Raw genomic sequence first — 13562 nt, forward strand, 5'->3', positions numbered from 1 at the left:
CATTTGGATTTCATTGAAAAGGCTAAAATGGTATGCTCTAAGGACAGTGCTACTATAATCCATAAGGTAAACTTACCTCAGAAATTATGCTCTCAAAGAGTTCAGTGATTCAGGCCAACTAATGATTATGTTAAAACACAACCAACACCATCATATCACCTTTTCTCTTTGTTCATCTGGTTGTTATAACTGAATTACAGCAGCTAAACAAAATCTAAAGTTAAAAAGTAAGGGTCAAGAACCCAACTAAATGTGGCAGTTGGTGATTTCTTTTTAATATAAATTAACTCCGACTACGCCACCCAGAACACGCAGATACGTAGTGGCTGAGTCAGATAACAGACATGATGATAGTACAAAACTATTTTATTCAGAAGACACCATTTGATAAAATACAATCTTTAATAATGAATCCTAAAATCAAACACGTCAAGCATCTCGCACGCACGCACGCACGCACGCACACACACACACACACACACACAAACTACTTCAGAACCTGGGGAATTTGTCCTGGCTATCAGATCCACACTGCAACCACTCGTGCTCTCTCACAACACTCCACCCGTTGTGAACACTGCAGACTGTCAGTCGAACCACCACCACACCCAGAAGACTTCAGGAACCACGGGTACCCCAGATTCTGAAGGGAAAAGACAAATTCAATCAATATAAAACACATACACATACACTTTTCACATGGAACTATCACTGGAGCATATAAACACACGGCCAAAAGGAAATGGGCCTGTCTGGTCTCTTAATAACACCAGCTAACCTGCTGATGGACCGTGGTCAGTACAATAGTGGGCGGCAATAGGTCCCCCACCTTCTTCTTGACCAACAAATAAACTCAAAATCACAAACAAAAGAAAATCAATTCAACAAAAATAAAGAAAATAAACAAATAAATACAAAATCCAAACAAATCAACACACTCCTAATAATATATAGATATATACTGTATATAAGTATAGGGGTGACACAAAAGACTTTCATCCCTATATAGTTACCCCCCGTCCTCAGTCCACCAATCGAGGAACACGATACCAGTTAGAGGAATCCTGACGGCTGTATATTCGACGCGTGCTTTGATCAGCTGATGTTGTCCTCCAACAGATGGAAACAGTCCCACTGTCGAATTAGAATTCATACAAGTTCACAAATTGAGAATAGATAGTTTGAGCAAAAGACGGAAGAAAGGGCAAACACGGCGACTTGTAAGTGAAGCACCATCCGATCCTTCCAGAGTCGTTCAGTATCACACTGAGTTAGAGAGAGTAGCGTGAGCCGACAGCGTCTGCAAACATCCAGAGCCTGCCAAGCCTGCTGCAACACCTCCACGCCTTGTACCACTATTAAAATATAATATTAGGTTTAAGAGATGATCGTCCCGTTAGCTTAGGCATAAGAAACTTGAATCACATACCTGCGGTAAATAACTCGCGCTGCGCGGTGCACTTGATGACGTGCTCATAAAAAAAGGCTTGAAATGGTAAATATTCGCTCCACGTGTTTTCTGTTCTCCTCCGCCACACTGCAAGTTGAGCGAGTCCCAAAATTACCCTTCCTGATCCAAACATTCAAGATGCACTTGCCACCAAAAGCCCTTACCTTCTGAGCCTAAACCGGCACCCCAGAATGACGTCAGTTCCCGCAACCGGAATAGTATGCGTACCTAGATGTCGGTCACATCTCCTTTTATATCCGAGGAAACACCATATTTGGCAATTGACCCCATGATGGCTGATTACATCACCACATAAACTAAACACCGATCACCATAATGGTGACCATTTCTCCTTCAGTGATTCTGCTTGTTAACATCAGATGTCTTCAATAATGCTCAATCATCACTCAATTAATCACTTAATTATCTCATTAACTTTAACACCGCTTTAGTGTTACTTTAACACTCTGAGTGTGGACTCATATAAACACTGAGAGTGTTAATTTAACACTGGGGATTTTGCTAGTGAACCTGGTAATGCTGTTTGTGGAGTTGTTTAATCAGATCTTGAGAGAGTTAATGTCTTTTATCTTCAGTTCATCTAAGACTGTGGCTAAAGAAATTTGTAGTTTGTGTTCTTATTACTCTTTCGAAAGATGATTGAAAGAATGTTTCAGGAACATCACACTAACCTTTAAATAACATTCTATTCAGTAAACTGGACATTTTTATGTTCTTGGAATGTTAGAAATTAACGTTCCTAGGATGTTGAATTTTAAATCAAAATTAAGTTAAAAGAACGTTTGAGGAACATTATACCTTTTAAAACACATTCCTCTAACATCAAGAAAAGTGGCCTTTTTTTCGTTCCCAGAACCAACACTGAATATTTGGAGAACATTCTTATAAAAAAAGTTTGTTAGCTCGGTCCATGCTCTGGAACATTTAGCGATCACTACATGTGCACCCGAGCCCAGCTGAACTATGCTCTGTTCCACCTCTTCCTAGCAGGCCAGGGCACGGTTCGCGACAACGGTACGGAGCGATCACACTACATTTTTACATTTTATGCATTTGGCAGACGCTTTTATCCAAACTGACTTACATTGCATTTCAAGGTACACATTTACATTCTTATCAATTCTTGCTTTCCCTGGAAATCAAACCCATGACCTTGGCATTACAAGCACCAATGCTCTACTGTTTGAGCTACAGTAAAGTCTAATACTACACTACACTACGCTACACTAGTCAAATAAACCAGACTTTGGGGGTCAAACTTTCTCGGACACGGTTCAGATCGCCTAGTGTAAGCACACCCTTAGGTTCTGATTATCGCCACCTGTGTCTAATTGAGACACCTCCTGTGTATTTATACCCCTGGTTCTGTTCAGTTCTCGTTATTGTATGGTTAGGTTTGCGTTCATCCTCTGTGTTCCTGTTATCTTCTGAGTCTTTTGGATAGTTAATGAAGCCTGTTATTTGAATCTTCTTCATGTGGTTGCTACCTGCATACGTGACAATCGCGTCTGCTTAGGTTTATTTGTGCAACAGGATACCTTACTGAGCAAATGAGTGAAGATAAAAATGAAAGAGAAAATGAGGAGATTTTGACTAAAGCATATGCTTCAATCAAAACAAGTGACGGATTCTGTGATAAATGTTAATTCATTCAGGAACTTAACACCACTATGGTGTAGTCACACAATGGTTTATTTTACTTTAAATTGAACAGTTCCTGTTAATTGAACTTTTATTGAAGCACAACACACTATTTAATTATACTGTTGAACTGAATCAGCACAGCGGTTGCATAATCCCATATGTTTGAAATGAAAGCTCTCTTGCTCATGTGATATTGCTTAATTTTTTTTATTTTTTATTTTTTTATATTTACCTCAGGTAGATGTCATTTTTTGGAATAAGGGCCAGATAGGAATTAATGTTCTTTTACATTCTGTATTACATATTCAGGATTTGTTTTTTGTTATTGTTGTATTTAACAGAAGGAAAACAACAACTTTGAAAGGCAAGGTCAATACCTGAAGTGGGAAAAGTGTGAAAGAGAAAAGGAGCATCTATTTCATAGACTTCATCTTGACAGGTATCCCAACAATCTGAGAGTTGCAGACATTCTTCAATTAACTGAACATTCATTACAGTCCTATGAGTCTTGTGCTGAAGAGGAGCTGACTCAGACATTCATACAAAAACTATTGATGATGAACTACAAAGCAAGATACATTAAAACTAATGAGATCAATGAGGAAGATCACACAAAAGAAAGACTTATCTGATGACGAAGGTGATGTGTTCAAAGCAATGTCTTTGTCTAACAAAGAAAAATTTCAATCTGATCGCATTCACCCGATGGATGTTCAGATGGCTGTGTTTCATTGTGCTGATGGTTTCCTGAAGCAGCTGATGGTCACTAAACTGTCCCAGTGTCAGTACGCTCTGCCTCTGCTTGTTCCTGATCCAGACACACAACAGATTGAGTTTCCTCTCTGGACATTCAGACAAATCAACAAGAGCTGGAAGAGGAGAAACACCAACAATGAAATCATCAGTCAAAACCAGCCGATCTACCAGGCACAAACTCCAATGGTGTCTTTCTTCAGGTTTGGCTCTGTGTCTTCATCCAAGTCTCAGCTGATGAACAGTCTGATCAATGAGAAACACAACACGTTCTTCCACAGGAACTGCCCAGGCAGCAGCAGAACCAGAGTCCTGATGGATGGAGTGGTGGAGATCGCCTGGTTCTGCCCCTCTGGATCATATGATGATAAATTCACTGACTGTGTTGCGTTCTGTAATCTACACGGTGATGCAGGAGACCATGAGAAACAGCTGCAGATTCTCACTGAAATGGCCTCAGTCAATGTTGTTGTTCTATCACAACTGGACAGGAATGACAAACATGCAGCAAAGATACAAAAACTGTACAAGGACCGAAAAGCACTCATTTTTCTTTTTACTGAGGATGAATCTACTGTAATTGAGACAAAGAAAGGGAAATTCAAAATTGGTTTAAAAGACAGAAATATGTCAGATGTATATGAAGAACTCAGAAGAGCTTTAATGATTGTCTCTCAGAATCATCTTCCACTTTTAGACTTGAAGATGTGTCCAAACACTCAGACATCCGAGTAGATGAGGAAGATGATGAAGACTGCAGGAGAGGAAGAGAAGCAGCACAGCAGATGATGAGTTTACTGGAGAAGAAAGATCTGACAGAAATCAAAGAATCATTTCTGCCTCATCAGGGAAAACTGTGGCATCAGTGGAGTCAGAAGAACAAAGACTTACATCGACTTCGAGCAGATGAGACAGAAATGGAAATTAGTAGAAAACAAACTGAAATGAGAAAAATTCGTCAAAACCAACATGACTCCGGCATCAACAAGTTTATGATGTTCTTTATTAAAGAAATGAACTTGCATGCTGAGAATAAGATGCATTTCCTTAAATGGCTTGGAATTTTCTTGGATGACTATATCTCACAGGATATTTCTCTTCTTCATCAAAAATATGATGAAAAGTGGTCAGTGGTTGTAAAACTGAAAGAGAATGATAATAAATCTGAAAAACTCAAAGCTGAACAAGTAGAACTTGAGAGAATATCTGAGGATCTTCAAGCTGCAGCCTTTGGTTTGGAGCACATCATGAGGGAGATCGGTCAAATTTATGAATCATGGTCATCTGTGAAGAACAAGAAAGACCTGCAGTTTGACTTATCTTCTCTCCCGAGTCTCGCAGCAGAGATGATGATCTCTGGATTTCCATTGGAGCTGATGGATGGAGATGCTGCTCATGTTCCTGTGATCTGGATCTCTGCTGTTCTAGATAAACTCATCCAGAAACTGGGAGACCAGAGAGTCTTTGTGCTGTCAGTTTTAGGGATTCAGAGCTCTGGGAAATCCACCATGCTGAATGCCATGTTTGGACTCCAGTTTGCCGTCAGTGCTGGCAGGTGCACCAGAGGAGCTTTCATGCAGCTGGTCAAAGTCTCAGATGAGATGAAAACACAGATGAACTTTGACTATATTCTGGCTGTTGACACTGAAGGTCTTCGTGCTCTAGAACTGGCTGGAAGATCAACCAGACATCATGACAATGAATTGGCAACATTTGTTGTTGGTCTTGCAAATCTGACCTTGATCAACATCTTCGGAGAAAACCCATCTGAGATGCAGGACATTCTTCAGATTGTTGTTCAGGCCTTCTTGAGGATGAAGGAGGTCAGACTGAATCCCAGATGTGTGTTTGTGCATCAGAACGTTTCAGACGTCACAGCTAGAGAGAAAAATGAGGAGGGAAGGAGACGACTGCTGCAGACACTGGATAAGATGACAAAACTTGCTGCAAAGGATGAAGTCTGTGATGCAGAATGTTTCAGTGATGTCATTAGATTTGATGTTCAGAATGATGTAAAGTATTTTGCTCATCTTTGGGAGGGCAACCCACCGATGGCGCCACCAAACTCAAACTACTGTGAGAATTTTCAAGAACTAAAGAAAACTATTATATCTCAAGCCTCAAAATCACATGGAACGATGCTTAAAAATGTCAAAGATCGTATTGAAGATCTTTGGGAGGCTTTACTGATGGAAATATTTGTTTTCAGCTTCAGAAATTCTCTGGAGATTTCAGTCTACAGGAAACTGGAAACCGAATACAGCAAGTGGTCCTGGAGTCTTCGCAGTGCCATGATTGAAACTGAGAACAAACTGCACAACAAAATAGAAAATGAAGCAATTCATGAGGTTGAGGAAACTGATCTTCAAAGAGAACTGAAGAAGACAAGTGAGGAAGTGGAGAAATCAATGTCAGAATTATTTGAGAAAGACACAGATGCAGAAATACTGATTCGGTGGAAATCATCATTTGAAATTAAAATCAAAGATGTTCAGGAAAACATTGTGAGAGAAACAAAGAGGAAATTAAATGAGATTCTTCAGCAGCGAGACCTGAAGAAAAAGATTGATGATCAGAGGACACATCATGAAAACACTCTCTATGAAAAGAGCAAAGAACTTGCCTTAAAATTCAAAGACAAAGCAAATGATGAAGAAACACTGAAGAAAGAATTGGATTTGTTTTGGAAACTGAGTGTAAAGAAGATCATTACAGACACTCAAATTTCAATCAAAGACATTGATATATTGAGAGATGTGAAACTCCTTATCAGTGACGTCTATGAAAGTGTTCCAGTAAACCGCAGGAAAGAAGTCAGTGAGTACAACAATATTTTCACTGTGAGGAGTTATGATAAATAAGTTATTTTTCGAAACGTCACAAAAATAATGTCTTTAAAGAGTGTTCTTAGATTTACTCAAAATCCAAAGAGTGATGACCAAATATGATCATTGGTCAGTGATGTTATTCAGCAGACAGACAAAATGATTCAGTCATTTAACATTTCAAAGATGGGCTACAACATCAGCTACATTCAACAGCTCACAGATTACATCAAGAATAGAGTAACTGAACATCAGAAAGGAGTGAATTATGAGTTCAAGAATGAATTCTTCATTGATTTGGTTCTCTCCATCTGTAAGAGAGCAAACAAGATGATCACTGACCAACACAAAATATTCAAGGAAGCCAATGATCCTGTAACATATTTTGGGAAGAAAAAAGAAGAGTACTACAGAATCTTACAGAAATACTGTCATGGAGCAACATCAGCTGCCATTTTTTGGAGAGATCATCTGTCAGAAACTTAAAGAGCCCATTGAGCAGAGTGTCTACAAGAAGACTGCAAGAGATCTGACAAATGAAATGAGATCAAATTGTGAATCACTGAATGGAAACAGATCAAATCTGGAGAAACACATCCTGAAGACTCTGGCAGAAGAGGAGTATTTTTTCAAATATATGAAATACATTAATTATCCCAGAGATCACTTCAAGAGTTTCATCAGAGATGAAGTCAGTCGGTTCATCACTGATAAGTTCAATGTCAGTGTTTTACCCAAGATGAAGGAGAACATTGAACTCCTGCAGCAGAAGATCATGAAAGCAGCACATGAATCTACTGAATATGTTCAAGTGAACAGAGGAGATGTTGGTTTGTGGTTGAAGAGTTTCACACAGAAGCTCTCAGATGAGCTGATCTTCTCTGAAAAAGACCTCAGTGGAGTGAAACATGATGATGTTGATGATTTCAACCTCCTCGAAGATGTGATAAGACAAGAACTCCCTGCTATAATATCAGACATCAGCAGTAGATTCAACACAGATACATTTCCTGCAAACCTGGACTACAAATTAAGGCCAGATGAGCTTCTGATTGATCACTTCTGTCAGTGCTGTTGGGTTCAATGTCCGTTCTGTGGAGCCGTCTGCACCAACACCATAGAAAACCATCATGGAGATCACAGTGTTCCTTTCCATCGTGTTACTGGTCTGAGTGGGTGGTTTCACAACACCATACAAAATTTGTCTTCTCTAATCTGCACATCAGCAGTAGCAAACAGCACTCTATATTTTCATCCCAATGACTCAGATGACACAGTCCTCTGGAGAGAATACAGAACAGCAGGAGGAGTTTATGCAGACTGGAGCATCACTCCTGATCTCTCTGAACTGCCCTACTGGAAGGGGTTTGTGTGCAGATTCCAGGATCGTCTTGAAAAGCACTACAATAAAACATTTGAGGGACTGGGTGAGATCCCACATGAATGGAGAATATACTCAAAACAGGACGCTTTTGAATAATACATTTACAATAATACAAATACATTTAATCAAACAAACAAAATAAGTTTCTTTAGGTTTTTAGGTTTAGGTTTAAAGTTTGCAATTCTATTCTTCACTGAGTCTGAAATCAACTAAACCTCATTCCCTTTCAAGGGAACTCGCGTTGCGTCGAAACTGACGCTATGGGGAACGCTTTGCGTGATGACGTCTTGAAGCACATGTAAAATCAGTCCAATGGTGTGGCGGAACGTCAGAGGCGGGTGACGTCACGTACCAGGAAGCTATAAAAGCCGGCCCGAAACAGAAAACGAAAGCTTTCTGAGTCTTCAGTTGCGCTCTGTGTGAATCTGTCCTTGTTATTTGGTGTTGTCTGTCTATATTACATTATATATTCAGTATGGCGAGTAAGCAGCAGCAGTTTAGAGTGTGTGTTCACCCCTGCCCGCGTTATTTAACGGGTGGGGACACTCACACTCTTTGTGTTGTTTGTTTGGGTGAAGAGCATGCCCAGTCAGCACTCGAGGGTGCTGGCTGTGAGCATTGCGATGCGCTTCCTATGCGTACGCTCAGATCCCGCCTGGCTTTATTTAACCAGGATCGCGTTCCCCAGGGCTCTGGTCCCGCCGCTGCCGAGGCACGGCGTCGATCACAGACCTGGGGTTCGCAAATGGATCTATCAGTGGATGTTGAGACGGGCTCTGCCTTATCTCAGCATCTTTCTGATAGACCCAGTGCCTCTCATCAGGGTGTGGAAGCACGCGCTGCGGTTCCTTCCCCCCCGATGGAGGCACCAATACTGCAATTGTCCAGCTCTGAGGAGTTGGACGTTGTTAGTATTGACGCTGAGTCTGAGGATTCGCCACCTCAGTCTCATGCGTTTGAGGAATTGCTCAATGTTGTTACAAGGGCTGTCGAGCGATTATCTATTGAGTGGCCAGAAGATTCGCAGGGCGTTCGGTCGAAAAGCAAGCTCGACGAACGTTTCCTGCCATCTCGTGCACAGCCTCAGCGCAGAAGCCTTCCGTTTTTCCCCGATCTCCACACCGAGGTGTCGAGATCGTGGGGAAAACCAGTATCATTCAGAGTTTACACTGCACAAACATCCCACTACTCCTCTATACATAAATATAAAGAGCATGGTTATGGGGAGATGCCGAAGGTGGAGGAGACGCTTGCGAGCTATCTCTCTCCAGCAACGGCATCTTCTCTGAAGGCTCCTGCATTACCATCTAAACCAGTAAAAGTCACTTCCTCCCTGGTTCATAAAGCTTATGCCGCCTCCGGCCAAGCTGCAGCGTGTTTGCACACTATGTCCATAATGCAAGCATACCAGGCAGAATTATTGGGTGATTTAGAGGAGGGCGGGGGTATTGGTCCCGATACTGTGTCCGAACTGCGTAGAGCCACAGATTTGTCTCTCAGGGCCACCAAGGAGACGGCTAGATCCATCGGCCGCTCTATGGCAGCCCTGGTGGCCACTGAGAGGCATCTCTGGCTCAACCTAAGTGATATAAAAGACAAAGAGAAGCATGTTCTTTTGGATGCACCGGTTTCCACTGTAGGTTTATTTGGAGACGCAGTTAATAGTGCTGTAGTTAAATCTCAAGAAGCTTCAAAACAGGCAGCTGCACTTCAGAAACTTCTCCCCTGCCGTTCTTTCATTGAGGCTGCTGAGCGGGAGCAGCCTCACTCCTCTAAAAAGAGCGCTGAGCACCGTGCCACTCAGAAACAGAGCGTTTCCTCCCGTGCTCCCCCACAAAAATCTCTGGGACACGGAGGGCGCTCTCAAACCCAGCAGTCTTCGAGGGGTAAAACGGATCTGCGGACCGTTATTACCGCCAAGAAGGCTGCTGGGAAAAAGTCCTGATGTCCGAGGGCTCAGGACAAATGAGGGTAGTCCCCCCCGAAGCAGAGCGGTCAACACCTCTTTTTACGGTGCCCGTCTCTCTTCGGTACCCTCAGGGGACCGGTCTGCCAACCCTGCCGCCTCCGGTGTTTCAGGGCGCAGCGGTCTCCGGCGAGCACATATCTCAAGGTCCACCCGGAAACGTAGTGGCCTCGGGATGCCCGCCCCCTCTGAGGAGGGTGCTAGAGCAGTCTGTTCGGTCGTTCCCTGCCAGTGCGCCGTTACAGGGCGACGAACCGACTACTCAACAGCAACAAAATCCAGAAACCAGTCTCGAGAGGCTGGTACCTCTAGTAGAATCTTTGACAGCGTGGAAGCTACTGTCAAATGTTTCTCGTTGGGTCCTGCAGACCGTAGAAAAAGGGTATCAGATACAATTCAAGAAACGCCCACCTCGGTTTATGGGGGTTCTGCCCACAGTGGTGGGCCCCGAGCAGGTTCTGGTTATGGAACAGGAAGTAAACACTCTGCTAGAGAAAGGGGCCATAGAATATGTACCTCCCTCCAACAGGGAAACCGGGTTTTACAGCCGGTACTTCATAGTCCCAAAGAAGGACGGGGGATTGCGTCCCATTTTAGATCTTCGAGTTCTGAACGAGTCAGTCATGCAGCTCAAGTTCAAAATGTTAACATTGAGACAAATCGTGCCACAGATCAGGTCCGAGGACTGGTTTGTCACGATAGACCTCAAGGACGCATATTTCCATATTTCCATCCATCCGTGTCATTGGAAGTTCCTGAGGTTTGCTTTCGGGGGCAAAGCATACCAATATCGAGTTCTTCCATTCGGCCTGGCTTTATCACCCCGCACTTTCACCAAATGCGTGGATGCAGCTCTGGCGCCCTTGCGCCTTCAGGGTATTCGCATATTGAACTACATCGACGATTGGTTGATTTTAGCTCAGTCGCATCAGGAGGCGATTCGGCATCGAGATGTCGTCCTCGCCCATATGAAAGAGCTGGGGTTACGGCTGAACGCCAAGAAGAGTGTGCTTTCTCCACTTCAGAGGACCACTTTTTTAGGCGTGGTTTGGGATTCAGTATCGATGCAGGTGCGCCTGTCACCGCCACGTGTAGATTCCATCCTTGCAGCTGTGAAAAGTGTAAAGCTAGGCCAGCTACTCACTGTCAAACAGTTCCAGAGACTGTTGGGTCTCATGGCAGCAGCTTCCAACGTGATACCTTTTGGACTACTGCACATGAGGCCCCTGCAGTGGTGGCTCAGGACCAGAGGGTTTTCCCCGAGGGGCAACCCATTTCGCACAATCAAGGTCACGCGGCGATGCCTACGTGCCTTGGTTATGTGGAAGAAACCTTGGTTCCTGTCCCAGGGCCCAGTGCTGGGAGCTCCTTGTCGTCGCAAACTGCTAATGACGGATGCTTCCCTCACGGGTTGGGGAGCGATCCTAGAGGGTCGCTCATCTCAAGGTCTGTGGGAAGACCATCATCGTTCCTGGCATATCAATCGCCTAGAGATGTTAGCTGTCTTCCGGGCTCTGAGGAGCTTTATCACAGATCTCAGGGGACACCATGTGTTAGTGCATACGGACAACACGTCGGTAGTCGCCTATATCAACCACCAAGGGGGTTTGCGCTCGCGCCCATTATCCAATCTGGCACGCCATATCCTCTTGTGGTCCCAGGGGAAGTTGCTGTCACTCAGGGCAGCCTACATCCCCGGGGTCCAGAATATAGGAGCAGACACTCTGTCGAGACAGGGGCCGAGGCCCGGGGAATGGAGGCTCCACCCCGAGGTGGTGGAGCTGATATGGAGGGAGTTTGGCCAAGCACAAGTGGATCTGTTTGCGTCTCGAGAGACGTCTCACTGTCCACTTTGGTTCTCCCTCACGCATCCAGCTCCTCTGGGACTTTTCCCCCAGTGGCTCTGCTCCCGGGAGTTCTGGAGAGGGTTCGCAGGGACCGGGTTTGCCTGCTTCTTATAGCCCCGCGCTGGCCGGGCAGAGTATGGTTTCCCGATCTTGTGTCCCTCCTCGACGGGCATCCTCTGGAGCTTCCTGTCAGGAGGGACCTTCTGTCCCAAGCAGGGGGCTCAATATTTCACCCCCGCCCAGAACTGTGGAACCTGTGGGCTTGGCCTCTGAGGGGGCCCAGCTCATAGAGTCAGGTCTCTCAACTGAGGTTGTTGAGACCATTCTACAGTCCAGAGCTCCCTCCACGAGGAAACGTTATGCCCTGAAGTGGAGAGTATTCACTTCTTGGTGTAGTGACCGTCGGTTGGATCCAGTCAACTGCCCAATTGGTACAGTTCTGGAGTTCCTGCAGGACCGGTTCACTGCAGGTCTGACCCCGTCCACTTTAAAGGTTTATGTGGCGGCCATAGGTGCTTACCACATTCCTTTGGGTGGAATGTCTGTGGGGAAAGACCCTTTTGTATCTCGTTTCCTTCGTGGCACTTGGAGGCTGAGGCCTGCAGTTCGCTCTAGGGTGCCACCATGGGATTTGTCCATTGCGCTGCAAGGCCTTTCCCTGGCCCCCTTTGAGCCCATTGAGGAGGTTCCTGAGAAATTTCTAACTCTGAAAGCTCTGTTTCTTCTCGCCATTTCTTCTCTCAAGAGAATAGGGGATCTCCAGGCATTGTCGGTTGCTCCGTCATGCTTGGAGTTTGCTCCGGGTATGGTCAAAGCTTTTCTTCACCCTAGACCGGGCTATATCCCCAAGGTACCCACTAATGTGGCTAGACCTATTGTTCTGCAGGCCTTCTGTCCTCCTCCCTTTCAAAATGCGGACCAGGAGGCGAATAATTTGCTTTGCCCTGTTCGGGCGTTAGACGCATATGTCCACAGAGCTGCCCTGTGGCGTAAGAGTGATCAATTGTTTGTTTGCTTTGGGTCCCCTAACAAAGGAGGTCCAGTGTCTAAGCAAAGGATGAGCAAGTGGGTGGTTGAGGCTATCTCACTTGCTTATGAGGCGGCTGGGCAGCCTTCTCCTTTGGCTGTCCGGTCGCACTCTACTAGGAGTATGGCGGCCTCTAAGGCCCTTATATCAGGAGTGTCTTTACAGGACGTTTGTGATGTGGCGGGCTGGTCCTCACCGCACACCTTCGTCAGGTTCTACTCTTTAGACCTAGACTCTACTCCAGGGTCTCAGGTTTTGTCTTCCTAGTGCTGCTCACTTGATTACACACAGGACAGACATTTGTAGCTATGGTGGCGTTGGTATAGACGTTCCCCATAGTGTCAGTTTCGACGCAACGCGAGTTCCCTTGAAAGGGAACGCCTCGGTTACGACTGTAACCTCGGTTCCCTGAAGAGGGAACGAGCGTTGCGTCACCTTGCCATATCTCCTTCATGCCTGTCAGCACGACTTCAGACTCTACGAAGCTTTCGTTTTCTGTTTCGGGCCGGCTTTTATAGCTTCCTGGTACGTGACGTCACCCGCCTCTGACGTTCCGCCACACCATTGGACTGATTTTACATGTGCTTCAAGACGTCATCACGCAAAGCGTTCCCCATAGCGTCAGTTTCGACGCAACGCTCGTTC

General features: G+C 44.8%; 1 pseudogene across 1 annotated transcript; it reads left to right on the forward strand.

The window, feature by feature from the left end:
• The first annotated feature begins 27 nt into the window (after nt 1-27).
• On the forward strand, nt 28-8173 carry LOC309495368 (interferon-induced very large GTPase 1-like; annotated as a pseudogene). The gene is made up of 2 exons: nt 28-66; nt 3457-8173. The product of its transcript is annotated as an interferon-induced very large GTPase 1-like (transcript).
• Nucleotides 8174-13562: the final 5389 nt, after the last annotated feature.

Source organism: Leuciscus leuciscus (assembly GCF_965113295.1).
Source record: "Leuciscus leuciscus genome assembly, chromosome: 1".
In the NCBI taxonomy this organism is placed as follows: Eukaryota; Metazoa; Chordata; class Actinopteri; order Cypriniformes; family Leuciscidae; genus Leuciscus; species Leuciscus leuciscus.